This window comes from Papio anubis, chromosome 5 (assembly GCF_008728515.1).
Source record: "Papio anubis isolate 15944 chromosome 5, Panubis1.0, whole genome shotgun sequence".
Lineage (NCBI taxonomy): Eukaryota > Metazoa > Chordata > Mammalia > Primates > Cercopithecidae > Papio > Papio anubis.
In genome coordinates, this window is record NC_044980.1 from 109481772 (window position 1) to 109499715 (window position 17944).

A 17944-nucleotide genomic window follows, 5' to 3' on the forward strand; every position below is an offset into this window, starting at 1 on the left:
TTCAGTCCTTGCAGCATGTTAATTACTGATTTATCTCACACTCTTTCCATTCCCTTTCCACTTACAGAGTTTGAGAACATTTTATTTCCTACATGAAAATAACTGTAACTCTAAGCCATGGAGGCATTCCTAGAAAACATAATGGTAGCAGGGAATTGTGGTGATAACATCAATTTATTTCCCCTTCAGCTGTGCCTTTTAGAAGTCAGATTTTTCTCACTGATAAGAACTTGTGTGACTATCATTTGAATCAAATTTCAGGTTTTGTAGTAGTGTGTCTGTCAGTAGAATAACTGCTATCTCTACTGGGGTCAGCCAATTATTTCCTGCCTTTGGTGCGGAAGGCAGTAGTTTGCTTTTGCTGGGAGATTCACACTCTCCCAAACTGATTTCAGGCTTGGCCAGGGAAGAGTGACTTGGCAGATGCATGGCCACCCTGAAGACCTTCTTGCAGAAGGCCTAGCCACAACCTCCTCAAGGGTTCCAATCAGCAGCCGGGTTTCTCTCCTAAGACAGGTGTGGTCCTTGGGAATTCAACTCATCCCTCAAATAGTCATTATGGGTTGCTTTCAGATTCTACATGTAGGTGCAGAGTGTACATTTTATTATTAAAATGTTAATAAGTGACAGGTATCATTTTTAAAAAGCTATCCCTTGGGCTCCTGTTTGATGTAAGGCTCTGCTTGTTGTTGTTATTATTTTTTATATATAGTGTTTTTTTCCTTCCATGTTTCGGGTGTGATATTTCAAATTCCGAAGTTTCCCTGCTTCCTGTTTCCCTGCAAGTGTCGTGTTCACATGCTCCTCAACTTAAAACCCAAGACATTATGGCCTGTTTATGGTATGAATGTTTATTTCTAGTCCAAAGGTTGTTTCCTTTTGCATCATCTCTTTATATTACAGATTCAGAGCCATTTCCTTTTGTACTATTTCCCCTGCCCCCCACAATAAAGGTACTATCTGCTTTTACAAAATCCATTCCTAGGGCATTTTTCATAACTACTCTTACCCAAGTAAAAATAATACCTTATGTTGAATGACTGCTTGTTGTGTGCCCAGCATTGTGACATGCATTTTACAGATGTTACTGTGCTATGCATTTTACAGATGTTATCACATTTATTCTTCTCAGAACCATAACGTTATCATCATACAAGCACTTTGCAAATGAAAACTGAAGGAGAAAAGAAACTGGCTTAAAGTCCCACTGTTAGTAAATGGCAAAACAAATCCATGTGTATTGTCTGTCAAAAAAGCATGACTTCAGCAATGCCTCTAGAGCTGTCCACTACATTCCCTCCAACACTCCCTTCACATTTATTAACTTCATGCCACAAAATCTAATGAATTTGGCCTTGTTACAGCAAAGATGGAAACTTCTAGTAGTCCTGGTTCACCCTGACATATCTGTGTTACATTAATGATTACATTGATTTGAACTATTTCAGAATTTAACTGAGCAAAAACAATTACCTTACTTTTAAAATAATTCCTGGCAGAGTGGCACTCCCATGACCTTGCCTGATTTAATGATCATGTTGAAAGCAATGTTTCCTTGACATGGTTGGTGTTCTAATTAATAAAGTTGCTATCCATGCTCTAAGTGAACTGTACAATTTCAATGAATTCAAACATATTATTTAGTTGCATGATGTGATTTACACTAAAACTATATGAACAGTGTATATTCTTCTAAAAATAATTTAGAAGATGAAGTAGGATCTCTGTTATATCCAGGGTCTGGAGTGGGAAAAAGGGGGTTAACATAAAACTTCCCAAATTTCCAGAGTGCATGTAATATTTCGCTAAATACATTCACATTCATGATTTCATATTCTCCCAGCAATCCTATAAGTTGGGAAGAATAGGTTTACTATTCACAATTTTCAGTTAAAATAATGCAGCCTCAGAGAAGTTAAGTGATTTGTCCAAGGTAGTAAGAGTCTGGAACCCAAGTCTTCTTGACTCCAAGTGCAGAATCCTCAACAGCAGATATACTGTATGGGTACGGGGAAGAAACATGGGTTAATAAAGTATGCTATATTCTCCTGACAGAAAGTTGAATTTTAAAACTACTATTAGCAAACTCCAAAAAAACAAGAACATTCTGTGGTCACTGGTTAGAATGCAGAACAAATGAGGCCAGGGTCAAAAGCTCAAGCCCCATAAATGCTGGCTGTCTTCTTAGCTCTGTTTCTTGGCAAGTTGATTTTACCTAACTCAGACTCCCTCCAGTTACAACCAGGTGTCTCACAGATGTGTGCTCTTGGACACAGGAGGGGACTGGGTGAGAGTGTGGGAATGAACAGGCTCCAATCCATCACTACCACTGGAAAAACACCACAGTGAATGTTCCACTAATGATGCATGAGCCATACCACCTATGTGCTTGGAAGATTATACACACACACACATTCATGCATGAAGTATCTCATTTGATAAAAACATGATATAAAAGGCAGACAAAATAGATAAAATAAAGACTAGTTGTTTGCAAAAAAAGATTCACTGTTTATTCATTCAACAAACACTTGTTATGGATGGCCCATGATGTGCCAGGCACAGTTTTAGGTGCCAGAGTGAATAAAACCTAAAAATGTCTATCCTTATGGCATTATGTTCTAGTGGAAGACAGAAAATCAACAAGGACAACATATAGTTTGTCAGACTGTGAAAAATGCTAAGAAAAAAATAAGGACTGCCAAGCAGTGGGGAGTTCTGTGGGAAAGAGTAAAGTAAATAAGGGGATCAAAAGGCTTCACTGAGAAAGTGACATTTGAACAGAGACCTGAGGAATGTGAGAAGCAAATCATGTAGCTATCTGGGGAAAGAACCATCCCAAGGCATGAAAGAGTAAGTCCTTGCAAAGGCCCCCAAGTATATGCCATGCTTGACAAATTCAAGGAAGCCCAAGGGGTGGAGGTCAGAGAGGCGGGAGCCTGAGTGCAGATCATGTGGGGCTGCAAAGACCAAAGGAAGGACTTGGCTTTTATTGGAATAAGATGGGAAAACATCTGAGCAGAGTAGTGATCTGATAGGACTTAGTTTAAGAAAAAATCACTGCTGTGTTTTGCCTGTTGCATTGAGAAAAGAGCAGAGGCAGGAAAGCTAGTTGGGAAGCTGGCATGAAAACCTAGCAGGAGAGGATCATGGCTTGGCCAATGTGAGGGCCACACAGAGGAGGATCACCTGAAGGAAGCCCGCAGGCATTCTGAAGGTGGAGCCAACAGCATTGCAGCCACCATGGATGTAGGTGTGAGAGAGAAGCTTCAAGGAGAACTAAACTCAGGCCAGCAACTCAAAGAATGGAGTTGCCATTTACTATGATGGAGAAGATTATGAGAAAGGCAGATATGGGGGAGAAAGATACAGAATTAGGTTTTTTAAACCTAAATTTGAGACCTCTATTAGGTTCAGGAGGAACTGCCTACCCACTAAGCGCTGGTTTTTTGTGAGGTCCAGGAGAGAGGTCTAAGCTGAAGAGGTTACTTGGGAATCATCAGTGTATTATGGTTTGATATGATACCCTCTATTGGTGTAAATGGAATTATTGTAATAAAGTTTTGCAAGAGCTCATCTGTTTCACAAAGCAAGATACCCTTGTGTATAGACTATATGCAACAGTCCCATGGTCAGAAGTCCTGAACTCCTCCCCTTGAGGTTTGTGTGGTATGACATCTCATTTGCTCATTTCAAAGGGATTAAATGCCTCCCTCCTTTCTCCACCTTACCATATCCCCAAGAGGCAACCATGTGGTTGCCAGCAGAGAATAGCTCAGTTGCTCTTGCAGCACATTTTAAAGCAGATGAGAAAAGCCTTCATGCTGAAATAGAAATATATCAGAGAAAACTTGGCTCCAAGGCATCCCAAGAGAGTGGGGGGTCCTGATATGGGAGGGCCCAGCAGAATGCTTCAAGGCATCACCTTCCTCAACATGCACAAATGTGGCTGCCATAACACAAAGCTCCTATATAAATATGTCAAGGAGCACTCGTCTACTCTAGGAGGACAGAAAATTGTCTAAACCTAAAGAAGGGTGTGGAGAGGGGCAGTGCAGAGATAGGCTTTCCTAGGCATTGCCTTACACAAATGGCAGATGCCTAATTAAAGCATTTGCAATTAGCTTAGCTTGTTCTGTGATTCCTTCCTGCAAACAAGTAAGATGGAGAGACTATATTAGCTCTTGGCAATCTAGTTCTAAAAAAACTTTCATCCCATCATCACTCTTTTGTCCTGTTCTGAAAAGAGCTGAACCACAATGTACACAGAATAAACTATCTGACTTAACTCCTGGTTCAAAATAGTATTTTTCCTTCCATTTCATATAGGAGTAAAGCATGACTACTTATTTTGAATCTAATACAAGTTCTTAATTTGGATGCCTTATTTTTATTTGGTGAAGATAACAGTCTTCCTAATTCTCGCTCTGCTTCTGATTCAACACATTAGACTTCACTGTGCAATGTTACCCGCCTACTCAAAATACAATTGCTGTATGTGTTTAGTGTAGGAAAAAGCATTTACTAGATTTTGGAAGAACTTGAGGGGTGTGTGTTTGTGTGTAAATAAAAAGGTGCACTTATTGATGCCTTGTAATAACCACTCACTTGATGGCATATATATTTTTTTCACTGTAGAGAAAATAAAGAAGTCTACTCTGAGTGGAAAAACTATTTCATTCATTCGACATTTACTTGACTGTTCTATAGTGATTCTTATAAAATTTTAACCTATTTAAGAGTAGTTGTTATGTCCAGTAAGTATATTCGGCTGACGGCTCCTCAGAAATGATTTTCGGTATCTGCTGAACATTTACATATGTGGATTATATGTGTTATTGAGAATGTAGCACAGCTCTAAAAGGTGATAGCTGCAAAACCTAACATATGGGGAAGGTTGTCACCCACAAATACTGTAAATAAGAAACATAAAGTAGAATGCTTCTTTACAACAAGTTGAAAAATGACTTCTAACACAAAAGTAAGATTTTAAATTTGATGTTCATTCTTTCCTGCTTTAGACTGGTTTGCAAAGTGCCTCATTCAAGAACGTCCTAAAACCAAAATAGTAACAGGGAGCAAGAGTTACTCAAGATTCAAATAAAAATTACCATACACACAAGCATGGGTAAACAAAATTCAAATAGCTAGTGCAATTATTTTTTAATAGATAGTTTAGGTTAATAGGTGGAGACATAGTTCTGCCACTGTATTTAAGGTTAGGTTAATAATTAACTTTGGTGCCTGGAGTAGTTTAATCAAAGCTTACTGTAAATCATAAAACTGCTCCATGCAGACTAAGCACAGCATTAAAAAGTCATACAAAATTCTTGCAGTCTTGACCTCTGGTAGCCATTTGGGTATGGTGTAATAAAGTGTAGAGTATTTTCATTCAGAATTAAACATAGGCATCTTTACTTTGGGGAGAAAACGTAATTAAATAATTAATTAAACCACCAGTCTTCCCCGCCATCACTGTAGCGTACCACGGACTCCATGCCCAAGATGTGTCCACCAGGGGAAGGACGACGAACAATTTCAGGACTAAAGAAAGACAAGGCAAAGGCACTCGACCTTCCCATCCTGGAAAGACTTAAAAGCCAGCGCTGGGGGGCATTAAATAGCTTTTCTGAGACCTGTTGGCACAACACTGCAAGTGGATTAAATGGCTTTTCAGATCTGAGGTAAAGAAAGTTGTGCCTACAAGCGCGAGTGTGTGCGTGTGTGTGTCCTTGCGCGCCTGTGTTTTAAACCTTTCACAGATCGCATTCAGCAGCGTAAAAAAGCTGAGCGCAAAAAAAGGAGCGATCCCACTGTGGCTGTGCCTGGCCACCGCAGTTCCAAAGCAGCCACCTTTCTCTCCAAGACCGACGCGGAACAGCCTGCAGGGCTCCCCATTGCGATGCAGGCCGGAGGCTCCCTGGAAGTGCTTGCCCTGGCTGTGAAGACAGCGCCTCCAGTCTCCCATCCTGCCCCGCTCCACGCACACCTGGCTCTGCTTCGCCCCTCCCTGGATAGACACACTGGGAAATCGTGCGCGGGGCGCAGATGGCTCGGGATGCTGCGCTTGGAGCTGGCTATTTGCAAGCCAGCGAGTCCCGGCCTGTGTCCACACGCACCTTCGTCACAGCCTCTGTCCACAGTGCCCGCACCTGCCTCCAGGTCCTGCTTCCCCATCCATCCCTTCCCCGACTTGTCCAGCAAGTACTGCGGGCCAGGAGGTTCCACTCTCCAAAGGGCCGGGTTCTAGCTCCTAGCTGCATCCGGAGCTGTCCGCATGATTCCCTCCAGGTCCAGCTTCCCTCAGACTGCACACGCTGAGCCCCAATCCGGTCGTGCCTGCCGCCTGGCTTTCAGGGAAACTTTCCAGAAGCGCCTGGTCTACTGACCCCGCCGCTGTAAAGTGGGAGGAGGCGCTGGGCGGAGGGGCGGCGAGGGAGCGGGAAAAACAGCGGAATCCCGTTTCCTTTCCCGACGTCCACAACTACGGGACCGCTCCCTGGCTCCTCCCGTACCGCTTGGGTCGTGCGAGGAGGGAGGAGACCTCAGGATCCTGTTTTGCACCATCTCCCCAGCGAGGAGCTGAGCAAAACGCGGAGAATCGGGACAAGAGACACTTCCCGCCCCATCAGGATCAGGCAGGGTGGGTGGGCACTACCCCGCTTACTCTCCAGCGCCCCATTGCCCCCATGGCAGCGCCCTAGGACACAGTGAGGAGTCGGGACAGAGCCCTTGTCTGGGTTTCAAACCCAGGGCCATCTCCTGCCAGGTCTCTCACCCTTCCCCCTCCTGGGTCATCTTTCCAGAGCGAGACCGCGCTGATCCAGGAGGAGGGCGTACCGTGCGCCAGCCCGGTGCAAAGGGCTCGATGTCTCATGAGGGACGCAGTCGCGACGGGCTATATCCTTGCAGCTCGAGTTGGGAGCTGAGGAGAACAGGACCTAGGGCGGGGGCGCCGCGTCACCCGAACGGCTGCTCCTGGACACTTATTCGAGCAAACAAAGCCTGGAACCTCTGGTGGCAGCGGCCACAGGAGCCAGGATCTCACCAAGAGACAGGGCGCGCGGGTGCCCAGGGCCATTACAAGTTTCTCGCACTCCACGGAGCCCAGCCCAGACCCCACACTGACAACAAAAGATTCTCTCCGTTTCCACACCGTCTCCGCGGAACCCCTTCTCCCACCTGGCTCTGGACGAAAACAGCGCTGTTCTACCCAACCCCCTCCAGCCCTCGAGGGCAGAACCCCTTCCCCCGCCTTCGACACCGGGCCAGGGAGCTTCCGAGAATCCCACCCTCTAGAGCCCGCTCTGCTCCCTGCTTGGCCGGGATGAGGAAGAGCCTTGGATCTCGCACACACACACACCCCCGGGAGGAACAGCCATACGCGCCGTCGCGGCCCGGGGCGGCGCCGGGCGTGTGCGCAACGCGGGTGGGAAAGCTCTCGACTTGTAGCCGGGCGTACTCTGGGGCGCCGGGCTTGGAGGAAAGGCAGGCAGGGCTCACGGTTCCCACCCCCAGGACCGCGCAACACTCGGGAAACAGAGACACAAGACAAAATAAAACGCAGGCACCACAAAGCCGACAGCACGCGCTAGCCACGGCCCCGGAACCCTCAGGCTGGAGTTCTGCTGCCCGGGAGGTGGGGAGCGCCGGGGCGCCCGGGCCGTACCTTTTCGGTGCATCGACGGACAGGCGGCCGGGGCTCGGAGCGGACTGGTACAGCGTGTATCCCATTTAGTAATCCATTATCGAGGGGATCTCTCCGGGCCGCGGGCTGCGCTCTCTCCTTCGCAAGCCTTTGTCATTCCTACATGTGTGCTTGTCTCTTTGGGGGAAATAGTCGCGGCGACTACTTTCTGGGATGCAAACGCGATGTGTTCATCTCCAATGACGAGCGGAGAAGGGGAGAGGAAAAAAGAAAGAAGCTAAAAAAAAAAAAAAAAGAAGAAGAAGAAAAAGAAAAAGAAAACAAGGAAGAGGGTAAATGTTCAAGAAACTCTTCTCCAAATGCAAATTCCACTTGGATTCCACTCCGGTGAGTCCCCTTGGTGGTGTCTGCGCCGATTAACAAGTCATTTCAGGGCGGGGGGTGGGGCGGGGGCTGGGGCAGGGGTGCAAGGCTCTGGCCCGGCTCTGCGGCCGGGAGCGCGGTGCTGCGGGTGTGGTGATGCTGGACGCTGCTACACGCTGCTAAGCGGGCATCGCGGGCGACCGGCACCGCGGAGGAGCGCCGCTGCTGGGTCCCGAGCGCCTGGGCAGCCGAGTGCGCGGGGAGCGGAGTTGGAGGCAGCCTCACCCCGTGCCGCTCACTACTCCTCTGTCACCGGAGAGGCCGCCGCTCCCGGGCGGAGCCAAGTCCCGGACTGGATTGCGCAGATCGGACTCTCCTCCCGCTACTCCGCCTACTTTGGCTGGCGTCTCCTCCGACCCAAAGGAGAGCTGTGGTGTATGTGAGTGTGAGCGAGCGAGGCAGAGGTGGGGAAACTACGCAGGTGGAGCCTTGGACCAACTGGCCAGCGCCGCTTCCTTCCACCAGGATTCCTGGCCCCACCGCGCGCTAGGCGGAGGCTCAGCGGGGGCGACTCCGGCTGGAGCCCAGCCCTCACCTCCCCCACCCCCACATCTGCTCTAGCTAGGAAAGGAAAAAAAAAAAAAAAAAAAAAAACATCCCGGACAGCATTGCTGAGTCCTGCCAAATCAGAAAAATAAATAAAAATAGACGTAGTGCAGGAGCGAGTTACAAGAAAGGTTTTGTTCATCGATTTTCTTAAATGGAAAAGTTTTAAAGGATGAGGGTAAGTGAACGGCGAGCCTTTCTGATTCTGATTACTGTTATCAAGAGGTAGATTCCAGAAGCGATGGACGCTCTACGTAGCTAGAAGAATTGGATAGAAGCCGGTGCGGTTAAATATACACTTGGAAGATAAGAACACAGCTATTAGTTACGCACATACACACGTTAATAAAGCATGTGAGGTAAGCAAATAAACTACAGTGTAGAGAATGGCGTTTTTAACGAAGGCGATCTATCTTAAAACTTCTTAAAGTTTACATTGTGTGGACTGGTCTTAGAAATAAGTAAACTTCAGAAATAACACGCAAACAATTCCAGTGAGAACCCAAAAGCTTTATGGAAGAAGAAAATCGCAACCACTTCCAAGGCGCTATTGTTATGATCACACGAAGAATGGCAGGCACTGCCTTCTTTCACCACTTGAACTTTCAGTAGCTACAAAGTCTTGCAGTTACAGGCTTGTGCCAACTCGTCGGGTCACACCACGTTCCCCTCCCCCTGCCGCTGCGCCCCGAAAGCAACTGCGCGCCGCGACTCTTGCTCCCCAAGGGGGCTTCGCCGATGGTGAGGACCACAGTCGCAACCTTTAAACAAAGTAACACCGGGCGACCCAGCAGTTCTCGGAGAGATATTTACTAGTCATGGAATTGGCTGAGAAAAGCCAAGTGCGGAGGTCGGGGTCTCAGTCCCACTTAGGCCGAGTTCCTTTATATTGGAAACTGTACCTGTTCCCTAATTGGGACTAGGACCACTAATAAGTCCATGTTCCCTTTTCTGTCGCTTCTGCAAGTACAGACATCTGCTCAAGAGGCTTCACGAAGAATAAATGCACACGGGTCAACACCTATTTCCCCCCACCACTACCACCACCTGGAAAAGGTAGGGAGAATGGTAGGGAAAAAAAGAAAAAAAATAAGGACTTCTGCTGTTCTCCAGAACTGTCAGCAGGGGCCGCTATCCCCACCTTTCCCCGGCAAAGGCCGCTACAGACCTGGGGTAGTGGGGGGCGCGGCCCTAGGTGCGCGCGCAGCCCCCGCGGCTCCGAGAGACGGCCTCGGGAGGGGGTTGGGGAGTGTGGAGCGGTGGATAGGATTGCGCATTCCCGCGGGTTGGGTGGGGGCCGGCTGCGGGACGTCTCCTCAGAATCCCGCGGGGTTCGGAGAAGGATCTGGAGGCCAAGACGATACCCGGCTGCGCTATTTAACACCCAGATTTTGGCTGATGACTGCCGGGTCAGTGCGAGCTGGTCCCCTAGCTCGTCCGTGCGCTCCAGGCGCGGTACCGCTGCCTGGTAGTTCGGCCCCTTAGGCCTCCGGGGTTTTCTGTCCCGCGCTCCACCCAACCCCGGTCGCCGAGGCTCATTCTTCGCTCCCCGCCGCTGATTTACATGCTAATTGTGTCTGGGAAAAGTTCTTTAATTGGCAGAATTAGGCAGAGCAAACGAATTGTTTCACAGGCCGAACCAAATTAATTTCGAGTTTAGCTCCTTCCCTTAGAGAAACAAATAATTAAGTTGTTTCATTTGCTTTATGGATATACTGGAAATGCCCCACAACGAGTTTCCGGATATTGTTTAAAGGGACATTATTTTTAATATTAATACTTGCATGTTTACTTTGTAGTAACGCTGAGCCAACAAGCGAGCGGTTAAATTTACCTCATTTAAAATTATAACATACGAGAGTTAAATAATTGGAGTCTACTTTTCACGGTGAAGAAATACCCTCCAGAATCTTCCTAGCACTCGCTAGATCCTAGTCTCACCATCCAAGTAGGAGCCGGTCCTTCTGACCACGTGATATTACATTTCCACCTGCCAGAAGAGATGCTCCCGGAGCTGGAAGAAAAGCCAGCTATTGTCAGGCTCCCGAAACCCTCAGGGGAGCACCTGTGGGGAAGCCAGGCGATGAAATCTCATGATGTCATTTCCCCATATGTGCGCCTCAGACTCACTTCCAGAAGCCTGCCATACGTTTTCAGTAAAATCACTGCCCCTTGAAAGCCTTTGAAGTCTGCAATTTATACCCTGTCCCTTCAGGGAAAGAAAGCCAAAGAGTTAAAGAATCACAGAGTGATTAGAAGGAGACTTCACTGTGTTTTTTAAAGTGACATAAAATGCAGTGTTTAAGGCCCCGGTCTCTGGAGGCTATCTGCGGTTAATGTAACTTAGCTGGTGATCCTGGGCAAGTCACTTATCTCTCTGAAGTCCCAGTGAATTCACCTGTAAACGGGGATTCTTACTCTACTCACTTCCTGAGGAGCCTGTGGATTACATTAGATGGTCTTTGTAAATCTGGAGTCTAAGGCATACACTGCTTTGTAAAGGTTAAGTGTCACATCGTCATTCTTACCATCCTCCACATCAGTCCTACCATCACATTTTACGGGAGTCACATGGTGGCCCAGCGGAAAGAAGTGGCTTGACCTGTGTCAGTGATTGGGTCAGGGTTGGAAGCTACCTGTAACAACTCCTCCTCCCCTTCTTAAATGCCTGCATGACAGTTCCTGCTTTCTTCAGATCACCTGGAAAAGTGTGGAGGAGGATTAAAATAGAAAGATAAACTCAGGTTCCCGGCAAAGACCACATCTAGCTGTTGGATCAGAATCTCTGCTTTGAGACAAAAAGGAGTAATGAACTTGGGAGAAGGGGCTGCTGCTACTCAGTTCCTTGAGGGTTCATGGGGGCACACTGGGAGAGCACAGTTTGTACATTCAGGCCATTATCATTTATCATCGAGAAACCTATCTGTACCCTTAGCCCCTTCTCCAGAGTTCCCTCCACCTCTTTGCCTTAAGTCAGTGGTTTTAAAATCCACTTGCACGTTAGATGACCGGGGAGCTCTTCAGTGATGCAAATCCCCAAGCTCAAGATTCTCATTCATCAGGAAGGACTGGGACCTGGGCATGGGTAGGTTTTAAAACTCCATAGATGATTCTCATTTGCAGCCAGGGATGAGAACCACTGTCACATTAAATCCTGGCTGTGTTCTAGACCAATTACTTGTCCCTAGCCTTTTCTTGTGGGGGGCTATTTCTTCTTCTTGTCCCTTTATTCCTCTTCACAAAGAAAGTGAGGTCCATGTCCTTGCTCCTCATGCTGCTTTCAGGCTGTTTCTCCTCCTCTAAAAACCTCTGACTGACCTCGGTAGCTAAACTCTACAAATACATTTGTGGTCTCATTTTATCAAATTCTTCAAAGACTTTATTGTCCTCCTATCTGTCCCTCCACCTGTCATCACTTATGGTAGTGTTAGCATCCATATAACCACTGACCCTCTGGTTTTTTCATTTCTTACCTTCTTCATCTACGTTGTCTTTCTACTCGCCTCCTCCAGGCTTCATGCTGGGCCCCATCTTCCAGATCACTAATTCTGACATCCTGCTTTCCAATCACTTCTTCTCCTTCAATCTTCCTTGCTCATGCACCCCCCCTGCATTCACTCTGATTTCTTGAGGACCTCCAGATTGTGGGTTTTGCTTCTCTCTCGATCCACCTATTCTCTCCTTTTTTCATTCCTCTCTTTGTCTAGCATAGCTTCATAGTATCAGTTCCTCTCTCTTGCAAATACTCCATTTGCTGCTCTATCTTTTGGTCAACATCTATGTGACTAAAAGCTAGTTCTGAAGTGTGTAAACATCAGCCGTCTCTGCTCCTGAACTAGGCAGCTGAAGCCTGCTGGAAAAAAATGTCGATAGGTTGTTATCAACCTCAGTCTCATCCAAAGCACCGCCTTATCTCAGTTAGTTTCTGACTTTCTCCCCTTAACCAGCTGTCTCACTCTTCATGCCTCATACTTCCCTGAAAAAAGATAACAGTCTATCAGGAGGGAACGTTTTTGCTTCTGTACTTATTTTTTTTTTTCCTTCTCTCTCTCTCTCTCTCTTTCTCTTTCTTTCTTTCTCTCTCTCTCTTTCTTTCTCTTTCTTTCTTTCTCTCTCTCTCTCTCTTTCTTTTTTTTTTTTTGATGGCGTTTCACTCTTATTGCCCAGGCTGGAGTGCAATGGCACAATCTTGGCTCGCTGCAACCTCTGCTTCTTGGGTTCAGGCAATTCTCCTGACTCAGCTTCCCAAGTAGCTGGGATTACAGGTGCCTGCCACCATGCCTGGCTAATTTTTGTATTTTTAGTAGAGACGGGGTTTCACCATGTTGGCCAGGCTGGTCTCGAATTCCTGACCTCAGGTGGTCTGCCTCTCTTGGCCTCCCAAAGTGCTGGGATTACAGGTGTGAGCCACTGTGCCTGGCCTGTACTCATTATTTTCCAAGTGTCTCTTGTGAAGGAGGCAGTGTCCCTCCTCCAGTAGGAGGCCAGTCCCTCCTTATGTTCTCAATAATTCACACATTCTCAGAAATTCTGTCCCATTGTCTCCAGACCCTCTCCTGAATCTGCCCATCAGCATGTAAGCAAGCTTCAGTCTTTCCCATCTTAGAAACAGTCTGCCTTGGTCACCGGGTGTGGTGGCTCACTCCTGTAATCCCAGCACTTTGGGAGGCCAAGGCGGGCAGATCATGAGGACAGGAGATCAAGACCATCCTGGCTAACACAGTGAAACCCCATGTCTACTAAAAATACACACACAAAAAAATAGCCGGGCATGGTGGTGGATGCCTGTAGTCCCAGCTACTCGGGAGGCTGAGGCAGGAGAATGGCGTGAACCCGGGAGGTAGAGCTTGCAGTGAGCCGAGTTTGTGCCATTGCACTCCAGCCTGGGGGACAGAGTAAGACTTGATCTCAAAAAAAAAAAAGAAAAAGGAAGAGGAACAGCCCGCCTTGGATCCCATTTCTTTCAAGCTACTCTCTTCTCTCCTCTCTTTCAAAGCCAGACAGCCTCAGAGATTGTTGACAACCAGTGTTGCCACTTCGTCCTCTTTCATCTACTCAGTCCTCTTTTGCTAGGCTTCAGTGACATTCATGACAGTAAATACAGTGGATATTTTAACATTTTCGTTTTATTTGAATTATCAGCAACAATGAGCTTGTTTCTTGTGAAATACTCTCTGCTCTTGGCTTTGATGACACACCACTTGTCTCTTGGTACTCCTCTCACTTTTTTTTTTTAACTTAGTTTTTCTTTTGAGGAAATTGAAAGATTGTCAAAGAATAATATAACCAACATCCCAATTTTCATTACTCAGAATTAATGACTCAATATTTTGTCATTTTTGTTTACCGTCTGTATTTTAAGAAATAAAACATGGTGGATAAAACTTAACTTCCTTATCATCGACGTCTCTTTCTTACTCTTATTTTCTTTTTTTATAAGTAATGATACTATGAGTTTTCTGTGTATCCTTACATTTTGTTCTGTACTTTTACATATGCCATATGTATCTGTAACCAATATATAGCAATATTTTTGGTTGCTTTTTCTCCCAAATTAACATTAAATTCGATTCTCTCTTGTCCTCTTATTCATTCTCTAGATTGTAGCCTAAGTGATCTTTGAAAGATGCACATCTGATCACATCAAGCCCCTGCTTAAAACACCTCAGAGGCATCCATAGAAACCCTCAAACCATAATACAGCCTTAACACTGTGCGTGATGAGTTTCTTGCCTATCTCTCTGGTCTCATCTCTGCTGTGCTCCCATCACTGTCTCCCTTTCTTGCAGCATCACTGGTGTTTCAGTTCCTGGAAAGCTCCATGTTTCTTCTTTATAACTACAGGCCTGCCCTTGTGCTCCTGCCTGGAATACTGGAACTTCCCCTTCTCCCTGTTTATCTTACTAACCTTTACTCATCCTTCAATGTCCCTGCCTCAAACAAGACTTCCTTGATAGCTGGCTGGGCATGGTGGCTCATGCCTGTAATCCCAGCACTTTGGGAGGCTGAGGCGGGTGGATCACAAGGTTGGGAGATCGAGACCACGGTGAAACCCCATCTCCGTTAAAAATACAAAAAATTAGCTGGGCCGGTGGCAGGTGCCTGTAGTCCCAGCTACTCAGGAGGCTGAGGCAGAAGAATGGCGTGAACCCGGGAGGCAGAGCTTGCAGTGAACCGAGATTGTGCCACTGCACTCTAGCCTGGGCGACAGAGCGAGACTCCGTCTCAAAAAAAAAAAAAGACTTCCCTGATAGTCTAGAATAGATCATATTCCCTATTATGTATTCTCGAGGTACCCTGTGAATTTACTTCACAGTACGTATCAGACATTACAGCTAGTATTAATATTTGGTACAATTATTTGTTGAATGCTTCTCCAGCACTTAACCAAGAGTTAGGGTACATAAAGGAGGGCATGAGTTACTGAAAGCAATGAGTTCCTTTTCAAGGATTCAGTAGGATAAGGAATAGATCCTTTGATGGAATAGGACCATTTAAAAAGGAAAAGAAAAAGAAAACACTAGAAATATATTATGCTCTTCAGATTTTGAGATTCCGGTTCTAAGGATGAACAAAATCTAGGCTTTCTCCCAACACTGAATTTTGATTGTAATGTGTCTAATTTGCTTTTTGAATGGAGAGAAAAAGATTTATAGATGAAAGTGATGAGTACATGTAACAATTACAGAAACAAGATGCTTGAAAATAAGATTCAATAAGAATTTAAATAGAACTCTAGAAGACTCGTGGAAGGAGATAAACTGCAATTTGAATTCACTGGGAACAATGTCAGAGCATCTCCAAGGACCAGCTCTACCAGCAAGCTAGAGTTTGCTAACAGTGATTTACTGTCTGTCCCTCCATGAATAGCTTCATGGTGGGCCCCCCACCCTGTGTATAACAATCATTCCACTGTACCACAGTAGAGCTTTGGCTCTATTCACTTCTGATATCAAATTATTGTTTGGGAAATTAAGAGAATGGTAGATTAGAAATAAGGTAATGAATGAACAATACATGTTAAGTAAACCAGAACTCCATTTTTTTCCTCCACAAAAGCTCTTTACATTTAGTTGAAATCTCTAGTTATGTAACACAGAGCAAGGACTGTCTTCAGCCCTGTTTTCTTCTGTCCGTTCCAAAATAACTTCTTTTAATTGCCCCACCTACTAATATTTAGGCTTAAAGATATCTACTGGGATGTGAGTTTGTTTAAAAATGCAGTTACCTAAATGTAATTTATACTTTTCATAACCAGATAAACTGGTTGATTAAGTACCACTTTGGAATTTGCTATTTGGCCTAAAGAATGATGAAAATTAAAATATACTTGATTTTGAGAACTGCCTTTCAAGGCCTTTGCTTCCAGGTAGCAAAAGCCCTACTAGAAGAGAAGATTGTTCTGGCACTTGCTTAAATATAAAATTATGCTTCAGTTTGTTCCAATTCTAGTTTTTAGATTATGTGAGAAAATTCTGTACTGATATCAACTGAAAGATTTTTCCAGGCTATTTATTATAATGAATGTGTATTTAAGAGTAATTTTATAACCAGAGAAATGAAGACAACTAAGGGTGTTTTGTTTGCTTTAACATTGAAACTTTAAAACAGAAGACAGCTGTTTTAAACATCTAAACTTAGGCTGGATAATTGGAACAATGAATGTTCTTAAAAAAGTGATATGCTTGGATCTAAAGTACGTTCTTAATGAAGTATAAAAAACTACATTGTTGAATATAAATTTATCATCTGAAAACTCCCCTGTATATATAATTATAAAATATAAGGATGGTTTCCCAATATCTTAACTTGATCTTGAATTTTGGATTTTGTGCCTGGGACAAGTCTCTAGTTAATTGTCCTATAAAATGCTAACTAAGCAGCTAGATTTAAGAGTGTTTTCAGATATAACTTTTTGGCTGGAATGAGCTTAAATGATACATTTCAAAATAAATAATATATAATAATGGTACTTTCCAAAAGTTTCAGATGATTCAGTCACTAGTTACCAGTGCCTGATTTGTACTTCGCTAAATATAAGACAAGTAGAACATCTGATGTCAGTTTCTTTGTGAAACCTCTTAAATATATCTTTATTCATAACCAAGTACTTATTAATATAAACTAGAATGTCACATTTTAATGTTTGAACTGAAAACCTACACAAACCTGTTTTCTTAAGAACTACCGTATTGTGTCATTTAATTGTATTATTAAGACTCTTATAAAAACATACATGTTGATTTCCTCATAATTCCTCTCCCTTTCTTTGCATGCCTCAAAGCAATTGAGTCATTTCCTTTCTCCCAGTCGCCTTTTAAAGCCTTTCCTTCTGTTGAAGCAAAGTTTTCAAAGTCCCTAAACTTTTTCTCCTCCTCACTATTACTGTTCCCTTCTATTCTCTACTTTCTGAACAAGATTGCAGACTTGGATTTTTAAGTCCAATGTTTGCCTTTTTTTTTTTTTTTTTTTTTTGCTAGATTCCCTTGTTTTAGGGAATTTCCTCTTTTTGTTTAATTCCTTAGTCAATACATTACTTTTTTAGGTTACTTTTTTTTTTTTTTATGTAAACTGGTTAGTTATTTTTCTTACAAAACACACCAAATGAACTTTAATAAGAATGGTGTATGACAGTGTTAATTCGCTAACTATGGACCAAGAATTAGCCTTAGACTCTCAGGTTCCTTTCAGTGCGTTGTTGATGAAGGTGACTCAAAATGCAGTGATACTTATCAACATTGCTTCTCCTGATCATGTAGCAACATCCTCCTTCCAGCTGCTCAGACCTCACAATCTTGAGCTGCCCTTGACTCCTCCCTTTTTCCCATTTGTCACATCCAATTCATCAGCAAATCCTGTTAGCCTACCTTCAAAATATATCCGAGTCTGATCACTTCTCCTTTTCACCATTATCTCACTGGTCCACACCACCATCATTTTCATCTGGGGTTTTGCAATAGCTTTAAAACTGGCCTCCCTGCTTCTGAACTTACCTCCCTAGAATCTAATCCCAAATAGCAGCCAGAATAATCCTTTAACTCATTCATTAAAATCATGTCCATCCTCTGGTCACAATCAGTGTATAAGCCAAAACCCACATCACCTGGCCACTTTTGCAGCTCTCTGGCTTTGTCTTCTCCACTTCTTCCCCTTGCTCACTCCGCTCTGGTCAACCTGCCTCCTGCCCATTCCCACCACAGACTCTTGTTTCTCCCTCTTCCTGCAAAACCATTTCCTCGGATATCGGCTCACCCCATCATCTCCTGCAGATCCTTGCTCCAATGTCAGTGTCTCAGCCAGGCCTTCCCTGACCACATAAATAGCAAC

The 17944-nt window shown here is 44.7% G+C and overlaps 1 protein-coding gene across 3 annotated transcripts in view; it reads right to left on the reverse strand.

The window, feature by feature from the left end:
• SEMA6A (semaphorin 6A) overlaps positions 1-8422 on the reverse strand; it is a 133548-nt gene extending 125126 nt beyond the window's left edge. The window contains exon 1 of one of the 3 annotated variants that reach the window (XM_009208927.4): positions 7670-8319. The gene's annotated coding sequence lies outside the window, so the exon portion shown is untranslated. Of the gene's footprint in view, positions 1-7669 lie in introns of all 3 variants that reach the window. The other 2 variants (XM_009208929.4, XM_003900017.4) reach the window with 2 other exon arrangements.
• Between the last annotated feature and the right edge of the window lie 9522 nt (positions 8423-17944).